At 38.7% G+C, this 20,787-nt stretch overlaps 1 protein-coding gene across 3 annotated transcripts in view; it reads right to left on the bottom strand.

Annotated features, from left to right (window-relative positions):
- The window catches only part of casz1.S (castor zinc finger 1 S homeolog), a 309,346-nt gene extending 298,921 nt beyond the window's left edge, over positions 1-10,425 (bottom strand). For 2 of the 3 annotated variants that reach the window (XM_018227624.2, XM_041571250.1), the window contains exon 1: positions 10,358-10,425. The gene's annotated coding sequence lies outside the window, so the exon portion shown is untranslated. Of the gene's footprint in view, positions 1-8,861; positions 9,406-10,357 lie in introns of those variants that run through there. The other variant, XM_041571251.1, reaches the window with a different exon arrangement.
- Between the last annotated feature and the right edge of the window lie 10,362 nt (positions 10,426-20,787).

Genomic DNA, 20,787 nt, shown 5'->3' on the forward strand with positions numbered 1-20,787 from the left:
AGGACAAACAGAACAGATTCACTGCTTCATTTCATAACCACTAATCCATGGGTTTGGCCTGGTGAATCTTAGTGGGAGGACTGGTCTGGCAATTAGAAATTGCTAGCATCAATTTTAAAAGTAGTCTGTGAGAACCTCTGTTTTGTCATTATCCTTTAAAATCATTATTATCTACTATGATGTTTCTTTACAAATTTTATAAAAGTCCAGTGGTTAGAATAGCTGCAGTGTGGGGTACTGAGTTTGAACTGTATGTTCTTCCCATGTCTGCACTGGTTTTCTCCCATAATCCAAAATATATCATGATGTGTATCATGTATCTTGATGAAACTGATGTTATGTATAAATAAATAAAATTTGCAAAAAGAACAAAATTGTGAATAAAATTTGCATGTTGCAATGTATTATGCTTTTATTGCATTGTGAATCTTAATTGTGAATCTTAATTGCGCACTGTAAAACAGAAGTGGGGTTATTTACTAAAGGCCAAATTTTTACAAAAATGCATTGCCTGTCCTTCTTACGCCCATCGAACATGCATGTGTTTGCAATTTGTCTAATCCAATGAATTTTTTTGTAAATGTATTATTGGCATAAATATACCACCATGGGAGTTTTTGAAACTGCTCTGTAAAAATGCGTTATGAGGCATTAGCCTTGGTGCTCATTAAAAACACTTGCATCCTTCTGAGTCTGGCTTCTTACCATACATAGCACCTGATTCAAAATCTATGATAGATTTTGGCAGTTTTACAATAGCGGTACCCCTGCTATTTTGAAAAAATGCAAGTTACTGATTCAGGAAGCATCTCCTGCCATTTCTCTGTTCAATTCTATTGATATTGTAAGGTCATTAAATCTTACAAGCTGACAATGAGTGATAGAACGTAACAGCAAATGTTAGGAGATTCCTGTGAGTACAGAACAACAATGGGCATTCTTGTTGCCAGTTTATGATATCAGCAGTCTCAAACAGAGGTGAATACAAATATGTAGTCATAATAGATAAAGACACATATAGAGGTTGTTTAATCCATCCCCTTACCCTCTTGGTGTACTGTACAGGTAAATGTAATTGCTTTTGATGCTATGTATACATGCAACAAAATGTATGCAGATGGTATAACTGCCTACTCACAAAATATGAGATTTGTACCTAGGTAAGGTATCACATGTGCTACAGCCCATTAGTGATCAGGCCTGCAAGGCCACAAAGGCCTAGGGCAGCACAAATTATAGGGCAGCACAAATTATAGGGCAGCATGCCTCCCAGCTGGACTTGATGTTCGTCTTATCTGGAGGACTGGGGACTTTGTGCCCTTATCCCCGTGCTCTGGCTGTAGGTAAAAAGGACGTGCATGACTCACTATGTGAATCTCCCTAGATGCTGGAAGCATAACTGTATCAGCTTTGACAGTTACCTGTAAACAGTATAAAATTGGTTAAGCAGTTCCAACAACATTTTTCAGTAGTATTCAGGATATTCATCATGTATATATAAATAAATGATGATGATGATGTATGAGAGCCAGATGACATTAATGATTAATGCCATACAAAATCAGCCTATTGAGCCTTTGAGAAGGTTAGGGACTATAATGGACCTGGATGGCCACCAGTTAAACAGCCCTGAACTTTAACTGACTTGTTGACTACAACTAACATATCAGGAGTCAGCCTATATGCTTTATGGTAGGGGTGTCCAAACTGCGGCCCGAGGGCCACATGCGTCCCAGGATGCATATGAATGCGGCCCAGCTTGGTTCCCGAGGAAACGTCACAAAGGATATAGGAGGAGGAGGGACTCTGCCCATTGCCCAGTTAGTAATAACAATATAATAATAAGATTATTTAATATCCAGGTGTCCCATATTCCAGTGTATAGCTACATCTGGTTATCCAACTGGCATTGTAGTTCTTTTCTGATTATTTCCTTTACTTTTACAAATCAAACGTGTTTGTGTATTTCATGTGTGGCCCTGTGGTGTAACTAGAGTGTGCCGGGCCCCCCTGCAAAAAATCTTCAGAGGGGCCCAGCACACTCCGATCCCCATCCTCACGCCTACTTCTTGCCTCTGCCCACTTCCCATCTGGACTCCACCCAGACTCCACCAATTAACAGTCCAGACCCTGCTCACTCACTGTCCAAACTCTGTCCACTATCCACCCGTGCCGCAGGTAAGAGAGCGGCTGGGGAGGGGGGTTCTTGTTTAATATTGAGGAAGCAGATCCCGCAGTCCGGGCCCCCCTGCGACTGTGGGGTCTGCATCCTCTATAGTTACACCACTGGTGTGGCCCCAGACAATTTTTCTTTTTCCAATGTGGCCTGGCGGGCCAAAAGTTTGGACACCCCTGCTTTATGGGAACAATGACAACTTGACACCTATCAATAGTGACAAGAGGGAACAGTCACCACTTGCTACTTACCAATAGCTAAAACGACTTCATGGGATATTATTATTAAAACAGAATGTTAATATCTGTGCCAAAAAATATTATGTGCAGTAAATATACTTTAAGACATTATTCTTAAAATTCAGTACCAAGCAACTATAAATTGCTGGGAAGTTCCAATCTGTTAGCCACCCTCGCTGATCAGGATCCTTCTGCAATTGATCAGTGCTTCTTCTATTACAGAACTCAGCAGATTGGGATACTTGGATTGGGAGTGCCACCAAATTTAAATTATTAGTTGTTGTGTGGGCTTGGTGCATGCTCAGTGTAACAATTTCAGTGAGTTCTACAGGTATAGGACCTGTTATCCAGAATGCTGGGAACCTGGAGTTTTCCAGATAAGGAGTCTTTCTGTAATTTGGATCTCCATACCTTAAGTCTACTTAAAATACTTTAAAACATGAATTATAGCCAATAGGATTGTTTTGCCTCTTATAAGGATTCATTATATCTTAGTCGGGATCGAGAAAAAGCTAATGTTTTATCATTACAGAGAAAAAGGAAATAATTTTTAAAAATGTGAATTATTTTAATAAAGAGTCTAGGGGAGATGGCCTTTCTGCTAAGTGTAGGGGTTGTCGCAAATTATCAAGCAGAAAATGGGGTTGGCCTGTAACCCTAAACATAATGTACAACATAATGTACAACATTTCTAGCCTACTTCTTTAGATTAACATTCCTTGTCCTTTAAAGTTACACATAGACAATCGCATACAAAATGTTTTGTCTCCTGTATTTTATTGTAGCGAAAAAATCCAGATAATTCCTTGCCATTGTGGGAGCTGAGTATCACTCAATACTCAAATTGCTTAGTTGGGCAAAAATGCTTCAAACTATTTTTTTGGGGGATTGTTTAAGAATATCTGGCCTTGCCTAAAATCTATACTACCTAATGGTGAGAAACCAGGAAAGCCGAAATCCCTCATGAGAAATACAAATGGGCAAGCTTGAAGAATAATTCTGGATGTGCTGTTCCTGATAATAATAATGCACTCATTATTAATTTTAATTAATTAAAATGGGGGTGTTGTACAACACAATTTATATTTCACATCTAAAGCTCCACAATAAACTATAGAATAATAGATTCAAATTCCATTATTTATAGCAGTGGTGCCCAAGATGTAGACTGCAATCTGCCAGTAGACCACTTCGAATTTCCTGGTAGACCACGACCTGCACACAGGTGTTTACAAAAAAAATAAATGTTTATGGCATTATTTTACCTACATGTGTTTCTGTGGTATATACAAAGCTCAGTCATTTACTGGTGCACCTGAGCTTGCATTTAATATTTTTAATAATGGTTTTGATTATTATTATTGCAACGTACGATATAAGGCCCACTTTTCTTTATAAAGGTAGATCTTGTGATGGAGGCCAGGTGGCGAGAGAGGGTGACAAAGGCTGCGCACCCCTGATTTATAGTTTGCTGGAACAAGTAGTAGAAAGGCTGTCTACACCAATTGGAAATTGACAGGTAATAGAAACAACAAAGAAGGAGCATAGAGCAAAAAAAACAAACGAAAAAAAAAAAAACAAACACACACACACAGAGGAATCATTAACTAGGGTTGCCAACTGGCCAGTATTTTACTTGCCCACATAGTAAAAATTATGGCAATGTCATTAACGTAGGAAGGCCTGTATTTTTGAACACATTTTAATAGGACTACCACAAATTGTCTATTATATCCAAAAAAATTCACTGTTTAAACTAGGAATGGTCAAGCATTAGATGTTTTATTCTCATCATCCTCATTAAGTCATTAGGAAGCACAACTTGTGGGAAGACTGATGACAAGAGAACACAAATATTAAAATGTATGAAATATTACAATAAATGAAGGACGGTGTTGGAAGTATAGTTCAAAGAATATCTTGCATTGCATATGTGAACAAAATGCACAAAATATATATGTTTTAAATGTTTATTTATGTTTGATAAAGATTCAACTAACATTAATTTTGCTGGAATAGGTGCTCAAGTAAACTAGGAAATAACAAAAGTAAGATACCTTTGACTGTATTTGCTGATAATTTGCTGATGATTATGTATAGGTATGGATGTATTATGTGGAAACCTGTAATCCAGAAAGCAATGCTGTTAATTCTAAATTATGTTTTATCTGTAATAAAAAGACACTAATACCTTATACATATTGTCAACAAAGCTATAATAAATCTATGTTGTTTTCTAGTAGCCTTAAAGCTGGCACTCTGCATTACAGAAAATGATCCCTTATCCAGAAAACCTCAGATCCTAAGCATTCGAGGAACCCATATCTGCATCTGGATAGGCACAGCATGCTTTTCCAGAGAAATTAAGTGTTCTTCAATTAGCCTGTTACTTTTGCAAGACCTCTAATCCTTTTCTAGAGTTTAAAATATAAAAGTCTTTGCCATCTTTCCTTTTGCTTAGATTGTCCATATTGTTCCAGATACTTTTATGTTTTCACTTAACCTAAGAAGATATATTAGACAATCACTTTAAGCAAATAAGACCAAGTTAGGTTGTTTTCTTCACCGGCCTTGCTTGTTCGAGCAACTACCATCTTTTTTTTCTTTGTCCTTAAGACTCCTCTCACCTTGAAGATTGTTAGGATTACCCAGCATTTATACTCAATGCTCCTCTTTATTCCTTAAGACTTATTAAGAATGATAATGAGCTCTAAAGGACCGGCACGTCCCTCTCTTTCTTTTTCTCACTCTCTCTCTCTGTCACTGGCTTTCTCTACGTGCTTTTTCAGTCAAAGGCACACAGGACAAATCAGTCCCAAAAAAAAACTGACAATATGGATCAAGGACACTTGAGGATTTATATTCTATAATTCCACCCTTTCTTTTGTTTTTATTATTCCTCTTCAAATTTCTCATCCCCCTCCCGGACTTTGACCGGGGACACGAGGAGGCAGCCTGCCTAGAAAACCTCGTTAATGGGAAGCCCTTAAACGGCTGATTAATTTTAGCAAAATTTACGATGTTCTCCTTCTCTCTTTTTCTTCCTTCCATTTAAGCTGCAGTATTATGTCAAAGGAATATAACCTACCTTGCCAGTTCTTTTACCCACCTTGCCTCTGAGGTAAAAATACTCAACAGACATACTGTAACTATAGAGAAGGTTTTTGAACCTTTACAGAGACATATGTAACTCTCATATTAAAAGTTATTAAATAAAAGGTGTAAACTATTCATGGCCACAGACTCTTATATGGTAAACATCAAGATGGTATCTAGCACACTTGCTAAAAGGTAAATTTTTCATCATGCTTTCTCTGTTCATAATATTATCACAATATATTATGGCCTTTTTTCCTATGGGAACATGCTACATTAAAGTTTAACTTTAACACAATTGCTAACTGCACAGTTGCACTGAACAGGTTAAATGTTTGTCAGATAAAACTAAACAGATTTTTGAGATATAATGCACTGAGGCTGGAAGGTAGATGACAAAAAGCTAGCGGTACCCAAGCTTAGCACTCTCTAAAAATGGGTCTATCTACATTGTGTCTGATTGTTGTTAGCTCTGCAGTCTGACAAGAACATTAGCTGGTCAGGGGCTAGATTACAAACAATGCTAGTCTCAGATGGACAATGTCACGCTAATGCTGTCTTTAGATTTATTTACAATTTCTTATTAAACATATAAACAGTAATGTTAATGGCAGGTCACTTATTTACCTAATATTAAAAGCAAACTGTAGTAATGTCGATATAGAGGGTCTTGTGTCATTAGAAGTGTCTGTTTATTTTTCCCTAAACTTATCTCTATACTTTCTACAGAAATGATTGTTTAAACCTTTTCAGTGTGTACTGTGGAAGATATACAAATAAGCTAAAAAAGACTGATCATGTTCCAACGATGAAAAAGTATAGGTTTGCAAAATCAACTAGCCCCGAAATGCCCTATTATCACATTAAGTGTTCAGATTTAAAATAAAACTGACTAAACACAAATTGCTATTATACCTTAAGTGTCCATATGGGCATTTGGGACTAGGCAGATAAAAGATTAAGGAGTTTAAAACCGTAGTGAATAATAATAGAAAGGGTACAATCAGAAACAGCACAGCTTGCAAGCATGCATACAAAATGTAACAGAATACAGAAAAGGACAGTATTTGAGGTTAAAAGAAAAAAAAATATTTTCAACTTTTTCATTAACTAAGTTGCTTTGTCGTATCTTTACTGTAAACATTTCAATTAAAAGCTACTAAAATAAATGCAGCATATAAAAATGATGTTAGTAGACCCATAGGGAGGATTTGAGGGTAAATTCCTCCAGGATGTTTCCTTTTTCTGTTGAACAACTAACTGAACTCCTGCTTAAAGGGATTTCCTGCAGTAGCTCCGAATTGCTTAACTCAAACTATATAAGGATGACAACCTCATCTGCTTGAAAGCTGACACTACATCTTTTAAAAAAATAGAGAAAAAATAAGCAGTTGACTTCTTAGTTAAAGTATTTTCTTGTACTAACTCATGTTCCTGTGTCAATGTGCTAAAAAAAGAGAGAGATATGACTTTCCTTGAATGATCTGTTTAACCTAAGCCAGGGGGAAAAAAAAGAAGTCATTAATTACTTATGTGAGCTATTGCTTCAGAAAGACAATAAACCTGCCTGGTCGCCATGGATATGACATATTTGCTCTGAAAACAACACAATAATTAGCAAAGGGGAAAGATCCAAGGAGAATATGCAAACTCCTGAGTTTAAAGCTATACAGCTCTTTTACTTGCCACAGTGAAATTAAACAAACAAAATGCATGTTTACAAAAATACACACACTAAAACTAAGAAGAATTTACCCATCCTTGTGACCTCTGTTAAAAGAGCAGATTTGATGATGTGCTAAAAGTTTACTTGCTCATGATATTTTACCATTCTTTATTTTTAAAAAAATGATACTTGATTTGTTTGTTTAGCAAACATGTTTTAAAGAATGGAAGAAAAAGATTCAAATACTTTGTAATAGGCAAGGTTGAGTATAAACAGGGTGGACAGAACATATGTTTAGTCATTGAACCTTTATAATTATATATACCTGAGCTTGACACATATGTATGTATGTATACATATATAGAGACTTATACATTTTTATGCTTCGATTTTTTATAGAAAACCATACACAGTAATGTTCATAAGCAGTAAGTTAAACAATATTATTCTGCCAAAATCAAATTAAGAGACCTCACTTTAGATATCAAGTGCAGAATGAAGAGAGTGCTTTGGAGCTAATAATACTGTATGTTTCATTAATATGCTCAATAACTTTCTATTTTATTGTAAAAAATAAACTTATTTTGGGCTAAATGTGCAGATTGCATAATATTGTCTTTTAATATATAACTGACAGAGGCCTTTCGGTTGTTTTTAAACAATAGTTTTCAAACTAACTCTTTGATCTTGAAATTATTTTGATATCTTCCGTAGGGGGAGAGAAAAATGATCTGTTTCAAATAATGATGCAACTTAAAGATCAAAGCAATTACTTTCTGTTAGCCATAATAAACTTGGTTTGGCACAAAGCTTTAACTGTAGCTGCCCTTACAAATTCATAATTATAACAATAATATGCTTGAGAGAATTAGAAATTCCATAAAACCTCAAAACTGCTTTGTGACATTATCAGACTGTCTCTTTAAAAGGTTTGTGTATATGGAGTTTAATTTCTGAAAGAGATCAGTTGACATCTCCATAGAAACCAGCAACAGATTATCATCAACAGAATAAATAACTAGTCTAATAAATTAAACAGGAGGAGGCATAAGATCGCAGAATTGATTACTCAGGTTCAACAATATTCACCATAAACTCTCACTAACAAGCTACAGGACTGCAAAACGCAGCAGTGATGATACAACCGGAAGAGAAACACTTTATGGGAATCCAAATACAAAATCTAAAAGCACATTATTTACATTAAATATCAAATGTATTATTGTTTATATATCACAAAGCAAAGAACAGAAGTATTTGCACATGTAATATATACAGCATGGACACTGTTGAGGGTTACACTGAAAGGTTTTGCACAAGTGTCATAGCCAGCATAGGCTTTCGTGACCCATTTCCTCTCAATCCCACCCACCCCCTGTAGGATCAGATATGGGCATTTCGTTTGTAAACCTATTATTTGGCAACTGGTGCCTCCTAGAAAAAGTGAATATCCCACCCCCTCCTCAGCACCTTGATAGCATATCCCTGGGGGGTCTCCCAGCTGCTGTTTGGGATACCTCACCCCTAGTCAGGTCACAAAGAGAGAGAGAGAGAGAGAGAGAGAGAGAGAGAGAGAGAGAGAGAGAGAGAGGGAGAGGGAGAGAGAGAGAGAGAGAGAGAGAGAGAGAGAGAGAGAGAGAGAGAGAGCACACAGTAGACTATAAATAACCAACATTGTACTTACAATAGAAAATAAGTCACTGATGGTCTCTGGATTGGTCCCTGTTACAAAGACCGCCCCCCACCCAGTTTGACCTCAGGTGCTGGATTGTAAACTAGTTGGGAAACACAAGCAGAACTTCCACGATTCTTTTCCAGAAAGAAAATCAAAAATCCACTGTGGTACAAAGATTCATAAAGTTTACTCTGTAAAAGCGAAGCTGAGTGACAAGTCGGGCACCTGTTCTCTTGTCCCTGACTCAAAAATAGGAGTGTGACATTGACCAAAAATGCACGGTTACGATCACCTTCCTCACCCCCACCCACTGGGCGAGCTGCCTTCCTATACTCTCCTGTAAACCCTTGCATGGCAGCGGGAGGATTATTTGGAAGATGGGGCAAACAGCTCTGTTAGCTGCCCCATAAGAAAAGGCCGTAGTGGGTATGGGTAAACTGCAGGTTTGTACCCAATGCCGTCCCGACTCACACGCTGGGCTACACGATAAAGGGCCACTGCCAATGCTGAAGGGGTTTATCAGAGAGTTCGCGCCGCAGAACTTTTTCACAAGCAGAGCAGTAAATCGCAGTTCTGCAGCCGAGAACTGATCGATAAGAAGCAACTCCACCTTCAAGGAAGTTCGGGAAAAGCCGAGGGCACACGGCAGTTTCTAGAGGATCAAACATCATTCGCTTTTAGCCCGTCACCATGTATATGTATATGTATATGTGCACTAGATATGTCACGGACACCAATAGCTGTCAAAGTCGCCGTGAAAGTAATTGTGTACTTGATTTGCCTACAACTAAAATGCTGTTGTCCTGCCATTAGTAAGTGGCTTATTTGCAGAAGCAGTCCAAGCACTGTATGGATCCTTACTGTAAGGTAAAGGGACCACGGTACAATCTCTGCCTTCTGCAGCCCAGTGCAATGCCCGGGCCCCTGTCCCGTCCCAGTTGCTACACGCGCTCCCTGTACAAACACACGCGCGCTATATATATATTACAGTAGGCTCTGTAAGCAAACTCCAATCAGCCACGTAACTTCAAGCACATGGAAGCGAGAGAGCCGAGCACAATCTGTAACTCCCAAAGCTCTCTCGGGTTCCACCAGCGCCTTTCTCCAGACACAAAACCAGGAACCCTTAGTTCCCAGAGGAGATGTCACCTCAATGGCTGTCACGGCGCGTTGCTCTGTTAGCCCGTAGGCACAGCTAGTCACTTGCATAAAACAAGACAACGTTAGTTACCAGCATCCTAACAGCGTGGCCACCCTTATGAATGATAATGTGCCAATGGGCCGATCGAGGAGGCAGCCACCCACTGCCAAAGGCTCTACCAGAGCAACAGCATAGTTACCTCTGCGAGGCTGCCACCCCATGCCCGTGCCCAATGACCTGTGCAAATGGAGTAGCGCCCTATGCAACCTGGATGCCTTTTATGCTTCAAATGTAGAGAGTATGAGGCACAGGGGACTATGCGAGACAGCAGCTGAGCCCAGGACCGAAGACTAAAGTCTCTTACCTGCACTTCGACTGCTTTAGGTGACTTTCCAAGTAAAGGAAAATGTGTTTCGGATGGAGGTTGCGCGCATGCGCCATTTAACTTGCCTGATCCTGGGCTTTTTTCCTCCTCGCTGCTTTATTATTAAATTTTCCTTTTACTAACAAGGCACCAGGAGGGGGCGAAGTGCAAAGCCCGTACTGGAGTTTCGTGTTGCCTTCTACGCAACTGTCACCGTCCTCATATTTGGACGGGAACGAACTAAAGCGCTCAAGTACCATAAGGTGAGAGGGCAAGATCCGTTGTAAATCCCGGAGTGGAGTTCCCCACACTTCAGAGAGTTATGACCTCTGGACTGTTCCTGTAAACCTAGAAAGGTTCTTATACTGTTCTGCGAAGACTGGGTCGCACAGCCTTTCTGATAGCGACTACTTGTCAAAACTGCTACTGAAAGACAAATCGTCAGCCTTTTCCTGTCAAGTGGGCGAAGAAATGCATGCGCCCATGAAGAGAAATACACGTCCCTACACTAAAGGGTTAACCACTTACACGGCGTATTGCAATAGCAGGCCCATCCACAACATTCTGTAGTTAGCGCTTTCCTACTGTTCTCCCAATGTATCTGTTAAGTATTAACCTTGGTGGACATTTAGGGAAGGGATCTCATTCTAGTCGCCTTTCTCACATGACCAGGGCGAATTCTAGAACAGCTACTTCTGAACCTCATGCGAGACGATAAATGCCTGTTAGTGTTGGTTGTGGTGCAATTGAATGAAGTGGGATAACTGGCTGGTTAAAGAGGTTCTGGGTTAGATTCACTCGTCTGACCTCTGAAGGTAATTGGTGACCTCCTGTATTAATGAAAGACATTAAAAAGGCAACTTACTCTTATTGCTAATCATATTTTGCAAACTGTCAGTGACAGGTGTCATTCTAAGGAGTTGTCGCAAGGAGAATGGGCCACTTGGGTATTGGGTAATCATCAAGTTATAGCTCTTTATTGCATTCAAAATAAAGAATGATGAGAAATAGCCCCTGACAGAGCTTAAACCCCTGCTCATGCTTCGCTACTCTCGAACTGTTTAATAGCAATGTTTTTTTTTTCCCGGAAAATAAATAATCCATCAGCAGAATAAGCAATTCAAGAATTTGATAGCAAGTATTTTTAAGTAGGTACTGTGGGTCAGTTCAATATGATATTTATATTATATATGTAAATATATCATTCCAAAACGGAATATTTTTTGCTTTTAATTAATTAGAAATTATAGCTTTTCTACCTATATCATAGGTCTGCAAGCTGTCAAGGCTGCAGCTCCCAAAGTGTCCAACATTTAATCAGGTTCATAATAAAATATGCAACCAGCTAAAGATAGTTGAACAGTTTCAAACAAAGAAAGGTCAATTAAACATCAATTAAATGTCCTTCAGAGCCCTGCATCCTTCTGCAAGGTTGGACTGGGCTGGCAGGACACTGGAGAAATCCTGGTGGTGAAAAGTGCTTGTTTGGACAGGACATTTAAGTGAATGATATGGCAATCAGCCAATTGCTGATCGACACGTCATCAGTCCTGTCCCTACAGCCCCCGAAATCACTGCCCCACCCCTAACGTCACCCCGCCCACGCCAGTTACGATTTTGTCGGCTCAACCCGCAGTTACTGAAATGTCCTGGCTTTCTCACAGCTTAGCAAAAATTTAATAACACATAAAAACCACAGAAATGTGTTCAAACTTTCATAACCTGCCACATTTTGTATAACGGACATGGTAATAAGGGGGTGTGGCCACAATGTGCATGGTCAATACATTGTCTCCGCAATACACACAGCAAATCTTTTTGTCCCTCTTACTATTTTCAAAATGTTGGGAGGAATGAAACTACTGTATAATAAAAGTCATTTTCAAACTAAACATGAACCACACTTTAATTTATGTTAAAAGTTCAATACCTGCTACAAACGTTTCAAATCTTAGTTCTCAATCATATATTGCTTTCCCTGTCTCTATACCTGAGGCACAGCAATTACTTTCACTTTCTGTTCTGCACTTCCCTGGATGTTACTGCACTCCTCACATCCCCTCCACCTTCTTTCTGTTTGTGTATCACACCCTCTGCACCCCGGTAGTTACGACCCTGCACACCATCCCCTGTATTTGATGGGTGGTGCTCCCCAATACCCAATTTTTTCGTGAATAAAAAGCTAAATAACAAAAAAAACCACAAATAATAAAAAATGAAAACAAATGCAAATTGTATCATAATATCCCTTTCAACATCATACTAAAAGTTAACTCAAAGGTGAACAACCCCCCATTATTTATTTTTTACAGTTTTTTTTAATTATTTGCCTTTTTCTTCTGACTATTTCTAGCTTTCAAATTGGGGGTCACTGACACCATCTAAAAACAAATTCTCTGTAAAGCTACAGATTTATTGTTATTGCTAGTTTTGGGTAGTTATCTTTCTATTCAGGCCCTCTCCTATTCACATTCCAGTCTCTTATTCAAGTCAATGCATGGTTGCTAGGGTAATTTGGACCCTAGCAATCAAGTTACTGAAATTGCAAACTGGAGAACTGCAGAGTAAAATGCTAAATAACTCAAAAACCACAAATAATAAAATAATGATAATCAATTGCACATTGCTTCAGAATATAATCCTCTATAGCATACTAAAATTTGAAAAATGTTTTTTTAAAAATGCATCAGTTAATAGTGCTGATCAAGCAGAATTCTGCACTGAAATCTGTTTCTCAAAAGAGCAAACAGATTTTTTTAATATGTAATTTTGAAATCTGACATGGGGCTAGACATATTGTTAGTTTCCAAGCTGACCCCAGTCATGTGACTTGTGCTGTGATAAACTCTTTAGCACTCTTTACTGCTATACTGCAAGTTGGAGTGATATCACCCCCTCACTTTCCCCCCAGAAGCCTAACAATAGAATAATGGGAAGGTAACCAGATAGCAGCTCCCTGACACAAGATAACAGCTCCCTGGTATATCTAAGAACAGTACTCAGTGGTAAAATCCAGGTCCCACTGCGACACTTTCAGTTACATTGAGTAGGAGAAGCAACAACCTGCTAGAAAGCAGTTCCATCCTTAAGTGCTGGCTCTTTTTGAAAGCACATGACCAGGCTAAATTACCTGAAATGGCTGCCTACACACCAATATTACAACTAAAAAAAATACAGTTGCTGGTTCAGGATTAAAAGTTTATATGGTACAGTGAATTATTTGCATTGTAAACAGTGTAAACTACATCATAAAAATCATGACAGAATCCCTTTAACTTTTAGTATGTTATAGAATGGTCTGTTCTAATCAACCTTCCAAAAAATTATTTCTCAGCCCAGTGCAGGCAGAGCAGCAAGTCACAGCACAGATATGTAAAAACAGTGACACAGGCTTAAACAGTGCAGAGGACATAATGTGGCTGCAACTACAGTCAGCAGCAGATTGTGTAAATGTGGTAAATCCACCAATACCTAAAGATTCAAATCAACTTTTTACCATTCTTCTTCTAGATAATCAACCCATTAAGTTTCAGCTGGACTGTGGGGAAAGCTGCAATGTTATTCCCTGTTTGCTTAACAAAGAAGTTAAAATAGTGCACACTGACAAAGTATTTATGATGTATAACAAAAGTATTCTGAAACCTATGGGTAAATGCAGACTTAAACGTCACAACGCATGTAATAAAAAGAGTTACAGACTGGAGTTTACAGTTGTAAAAAAAGATCATCATATGCAGGGCCGGGCCAAGGTATTTTGGCACCCTAGGCAAGGGCTTTACTCAGTGCCCCCCACCCGGTCCTGCATTACCATGTCCCACCTAACCATTCATATAGCCCTTGCACCTGTGCGAGCAGCCATCATGTTGCCCCCATGTACCTGTGCCAGCACCCATTTGTACCTGCGCAACAGCAGTGAATCCCTCAAAAGCCAAAACATCCATCATATGTTACCCCCAGTCTGCGTCAGCCGAAAAAATTCACAATATTGCCCCCAAATATTAACCTGTGCCAGCAGCAGCCACAAACCATCATATTGCCCCCAAATCATCTGTTTACCTGTGCCAGCAGCAGCCAAGATATTGCCCCCAAATATGTACCTGTGCCAGCAGCTGCCAAGAGGGAGGTGGGGAGTGCTTCTGCCCGCAGTACTAATCACGGTCAAGAGGAGGTTGGAACAGACGGTTTTTAAAATTGAAAAACTATTAAAGGCCAAGAAAATCAGGGTTTAAAAAAAAATCCCCATATAATTGCCCCCCTCCATGATTGCACCCTACGCCTACTCTGGCTACTCCTAGTTCCAGCCCTGATCATATTCAACAGGAAGAAGTGTGGAAGTAAAAGACAGAACAATGTTAATTGGCTCATGTGACCTAAAATGTATGGTTTGTTTGTGTGCACTGTGAATCCTAGGATCCCAGGGGTCGGCCTTATTTTTTAAAATGGCAATTTTCTATTTATGATTACCCAATGGCACATACTAATAAAAAAGTATATTATTATTATGAAAATGGTTTATTTAGATGAAGCAGAATTTTACATATGAGCTGTTTCGTGCAATATATTTCTATAGAAACCTACATTGTTCGATGGGTATAGTTTTCCTTTAATTTATGGAATAATTAGTGGACGCCAGTTTAAACCTCAAAAAGACTTATTAAGCAGTTGGCAGAAGGTCAATGAAACTGGTGAATGGTCTGACCAAGGTGTGGTTAGAAATAAACTAATTTTCCATTTACTATAGTCTGCAACTGTAGGACACAAGCATGCCAGAAGATGCACAGCAAATTTCCACCTTAACTGGGCTGCTAGCACATTATATACAGTCATATGAAAAAGTTTGGGAACCCCTCTGCATAAAAATCTACTCCACTTTCAACAAAAAAAGATAACAGTGGTATGTCTTTCATTTCCCAGGAACATCTGAGTACTGGGGTGTTTTCTGAACAAAGATTTAGTGAAGCAGTATTCAGTTGTATGAAATTAAATCAAATGTGAAAGACTGGCTGTGCAAAAATGTGGGTACCCTGGTAATTTTGCTAATTGGAATTCATGTAACTGCTCAATACTGATTACTGGCAACACCAAATTGGTTGGATTAGCTCGTTAAGCCTTGAAATTCATAGACAGGTGTCTAATCATGAGAAAAGGTATTTAAAGTGGACCTGTCACCCAGACACAAAAAGCTGTATAATAAAAGTCCTTTTCAAATTAAACATGAAATCCAATTTCTATTTTTTATTAAACCATTCATAGCTGTTGTAAACTCATTTAAACATCTCAGCTGTCAATCAAATATTATCTGCCCCTCCTCTATGCCCTGGACATAGAAGTAGGGCATACAATTACTTTCACTTTCCATTTAGCACTTCCTAGAAATCGCTGTTCTCCCCACATTCCCTGTTCTCTTCACCATTTAATTGTGTAGCCAGGGCATGGGGATGGACATCAGGTCCCCCATTGTGGTGCACAAACAAGATTCTGAGCTGATGCAAGGCTTGTCTTAATAACAGTGTCCACAAAATGGCTCCTGTCTGCTTGCTATAATTATGAATTCCCAGACTGGAGGAAACAAGATTCAAATAATTGATATAGTGTAATTAAAGTTAATTTTGATCTTGACTGATGTGATAAAATAGAATTATGAATAATTTTTTTGGGTGACGGGTCCCCTTTAAGGTGGTCAGTTACAAGTTGTGCTTCTGTTTAACTCTCCTTTGAAGAGTGACAGCATGGGATCCTCAAAGCAACTCTCAAATAATCTGAAAACAAAGATTGTTCAGTATCATGTTTTAGGGAAAGGCTACAGGCACAGTTGCTGTTAAACCCTGGTCTGGCAGGCCAAGAAAAATACAGGAGCAGCATATGCTGAGGATTGTGAGAATGGTTACAGACAACCCAAAGATCACCTCCAAAGACCTGTAAGAACCTCTTGCTGCAGATACATACATCGTTCTACAATTCAGCGCACTTTGCACAAAGAACATCTGTAAGGAAAGGCTAATGAGAAAGAAGCCCTTTCTGCACTCATGCCACAAGCAGTCGCTTGTTGTATGCAGAGCTCATTTAGACAAGCCACAGTCATTTTGGAACAAACTGCTTTGGACTGATCTGACAAAAATTTAGTTATTTGATCATGACAAAAAGTGATTTGCATGGCGGAAGAAAAACACCACATTCCAAGAAAAACACCTACTGTCGAATTTGGTGGAGGTTCCGTCATGCTGTGGGGCTGTGTGGCTAGTTCAGGGACTGGGGCCCTTGTTAAAGTCTAGGGTTGGATGAATTCAACCCAATATCAACATATTCTTCAAGATAACGTTCAAGCATCAGTCACAAAGTTGAAGTTACGCAGGGGTTGGATATTCCAACAAGACAATGACCCTAAACACACTTCAAAATCTACAAAGGCATTTATGCAGAGGGAGAAGTACAATATTCTGGAATGGCCGTAACAGTCCCCCGACTTGAATATCATCGAAAATCTATTTGTAAACGCCCCCCCCCCAAAAAAAAATGTAATCAGTGAATGGCCTCTTTGAAATCTTTGGATAACTGCCACTCTGGTTGTTAAAAGGTTAACAGTAAGGCTTCTGCATCCCCTTAATCACTTAAAAATCATTATAGTGCTCTAACCTACTCTGCCCCATCCCTCGGGAATTTGCTTTGACTTTTGATTTTTGAGGAGCATGCTCAGATCAGATTACTAAACACACCCTCCAGTCTAACAGCCAATGAAGAGATAGCACTCCCTTATAAACTCTGCTCTAGCTGTCTGATCCTATTTTTTGGGGATTTTGCATATGGATGAGTGGGATTATGAGTATGAGTGGTATTATGTATATTAGTGAGTGGGATTATGAGTACGAGTGGGATTATGACTATGGGTGAGTGGGATTATGAGTATGAGTGAGTAGAATTATGAGCATGAGTGAGTGGGATTACATGTATGAGTGACCTCCCTTCCTCCCTTTCTCTGATGCAGTTTGTTTCATTATGTTGTTGTGCAGACACCAATGGATGAATCTGATCCTTGTTTGCAGATCTACCTTAGAACAGAAGAATTGTCAGTTCTTGTACATGTAGGAGTGAGTGGGATTACATGTTTGAGTGAGTGGGAATACATGTATGTGTGGGAGAATACATGTAGGAATGAGTAGGATTACTCATACTTGCTAATGAAGTTACATTACAAAAAAAACTTCTGAGCAAGATCATCAGGCGTGGCTGGATATGCAAATATAAATGATGATGTAGCCGATAGAAAATGGCCGCCTGGTTGAAGCAGATCTTGCATTCAGGAAAACATTGCGGTGCAGGCTAACGAAGGGGAAAAATACATGTTCTTTAAAACAGGCTGTCTCTGCTCAGCAGCCATCAAATTTAAATGAACCAGAGATATTTTGTATGGACCAATGATCAAATGGTCTAATTTGTTTTGATGCATATTTGCATATTTTCTGTAAATCCAATAAACTTTATGTTACTGCTAAAATACTTCTGTTTCCATAAGGCATGTTATAAATTAAAAGGAAGTTGCTACTTTGAAAGTTTAGACAATGATAAACAAAACTCCTAAGAATTAAGGGTTCCCAAACTTTTTCATATGACTGTAGATTCCATCCAGTACACAAAAATAGAAGGGATCTGAAAAATAGATACAGAAAAAAGAGAAGAGGCAGAGCTACTGAGACCTATATCAAAACCCGCAAAAAATGACTGGTATAAATAAAGTAAGGCTGAGTATACCTGATGAGAACAAACACACAAGGGTGACATTTAAACGTGTTAGGAGAGATGAGTTATTCGAAATTCAGAAACAATAAGACAGTAAGAATATACAGGACTACAGTCAAGGTCACAGATGGTCGGTTAAAGCAGATGTGCTATTGTCAAATCCAATCTATGAAATGTGCTCTTAGAATAAAGATGATGGGTTATGAATAAGGATTTGATGATGTCCAAACTGGATGTCACCCAGATAGTCATGACTTGGTCTAAGATATGTTAAAGGAACAGTAACACTAACAAATAAAAGTGTCCTAAAGCAATTCAAATATAATGTACTGCACTGGTAAAACTGGCGAGATTGCTTCACAAACACAACTATAGTTTATATAATTAAGCTGCTGTGTAGCCATGGGGGCAGCCATTCAAAACTGAAAAAGGAGAAAAGGCACAAGTTACACAGCAGATAACAGATAAGCTCTATTGTATACAATCGGTTCTTCAGAACGTATCTGTTATCTACTCTGTGTCCTGTGCTTGAATGGCTGCCCCAATGGATACATAGCAGCTTGTTATATAAACTATAATTGTTTTTCTGAAGCAAACTAGTTTTGCTAGTGCAGGGCAACAGTACATTATGTTCTTTACATTTTTTGGTGTTACTGTTTCTTTAAAAATGCAATTTACAGTAACTTCATCTTGCCACAATGGATCCTTTTTGCTCATCTGCATTATAGTTTGAAAAAAGGAAAATGTTTATTTTTTAAAATACCTATTTAACTTATTTAATCTTCTTAATTAATTACATGTTGCCAAATGCTATCTATTGTATTCAATTGTGTGTTTAGTCTGAACTAATTACTTATAATTCAGACAGCATGACATATTTAATATTTGTCAATTGCAAATGGGTGATCTGCCAGCCCTAACTCCTGTTTGGACTGCCTCATAGTTATAGTTATAGTATAGGCGAATGTCAATCTTATTGTAAAACTTATTATTATATACTTCTGATGCATGTTTAATGCTGAACTGGTATGTAGCTGTATTGCTATTTGAATTACTAATGAACCTAGAAGCATGTGTATTTTATGTTTGCTTTTCAAAGGGGTTTTACATTTAGATCTCCTACCTATAAGGTACAGTATGTGTGGTTAGCTGGCAGTTAGTATAGTTTTATAAAACATGACTGCACTGCAGTAAAGGGGATGAAATTCATTTAGCATATTTACTGTACTATAAGTACAATACCCACATAAACTGTTTAACCTGGGTTTCATAAAGAACCTATTGTAGAGCAGTAATTATTTGAATGCACCCCTGCATCATTTCTTTTCAGAATACCACACACCTGCTGAGTTGTGGGATAACCAGATCATCGCCGTGCATGACAGCTGGTTGTATATTTATGAAACTGGGTCACATATACTATGTATGACTGGATTTCAGTTATATGATAGCTCACCCCAACAGAATGATCAGAACTGATTTGCCAAATCAACAATTTTGAAGGACTACCTGCACAGGCAAACAATATTAAAGAGGTTGATCTAACAAATCAAAATTAGCTAAATGCTTTAAATCTTTTTTTTTTTGTTATTATGATTTTTATTGCAACATACAATAAAACAGTACAATACAGTATTACATACCAACAAGGTAAAGTATCATGACAGGCATGTATTCACTGAACAATATCTTGGTTGCCAACTGTGGAAAACGCAAAATAATCTCGTGACAGTTATTTCAAAATATGCTTCCAAGGCAATTTATTATCTGTGCCCCGTGCCTGTCGAACTAACAAAATAAGGGGGGGGGGAAGGTGGATGGGGGGGAATATGAAGGGGAAGAAGGAAAGAGGGACTCAGTGATAGTCCTAGGCAGGAAGATTTGGGAATACTGTAAGTGTATGAAAGGCCAAGAAGGAGGAAGAATGAAAGATGGAGATTGCGTGTCCTGGGATTCAGAAGAGGGTAATCTATTTCAAGCGGTTTGCTCTTCTACATGGGGAACAAGGATTTGTATTCCTCAGAGTCTTTGAAAGAAGCCCAGTGCACCCATCTGGTTATGAATTTCGACATCTGTTCCGGGGCGAAGTTGGAGAGTTCCTCAAACCTATAAATCTCATTCACTTTGGACAACCATTCTTGGATTCTCGGAGGTTGGGTCTGCTTCCAGTGTGTCGGGATCAGCATTTTAGCCGAGTTCAAGAGGTGTGGCTCTATAGTTGATACAAATTGTGATATTGGTTTGTCTAAATGAAATAGCAGCACATAGGCCGGGTCGTCTGGTATAGGGGATTTGGTGATCTGTTCTGACAGGCTCCTGACTTGACGCCAGAAAGGCTTTATCTTGGGGCAGTCCCAGAAAATATGCCGTAAAGTTCCGGTGGAGTGCAGACATCTCCAGCATTTATCAGAAGTGGCTGGCCATATTTTATGGAGTCTGGATGGAGTGAGATACCACCTTGAGAGTAACTTATAGTTGGTCTCTTTCATTCGACAGCATCTTGAGCTGTGCGTTAGCATGCGAGTTATTGTATTGCATTGTGACTCTTCTATATCTATTTCTAGGTCTCTACTCCATTTCTGCAAATTTTCCGGCAGTGGTGTCTGAGGTAGATCCTGTAAAAGTTTGTATAAGGCTGACAGCGTTTTTGTAGGAGGATGTGCTGCTGAGCACATAAGCTCAAATGGTAGTAACTT

Source organism: Xenopus laevis, chromosome 7S (genome assembly GCF_017654675.1).
Source record: "Xenopus laevis strain J_2021 chromosome 7S, Xenopus_laevis_v10.1, whole genome shotgun sequence".
Taxonomy (NCBI): Eukaryota; Metazoa; Chordata; class Amphibia; order Anura; family Pipidae; genus Xenopus; species Xenopus laevis.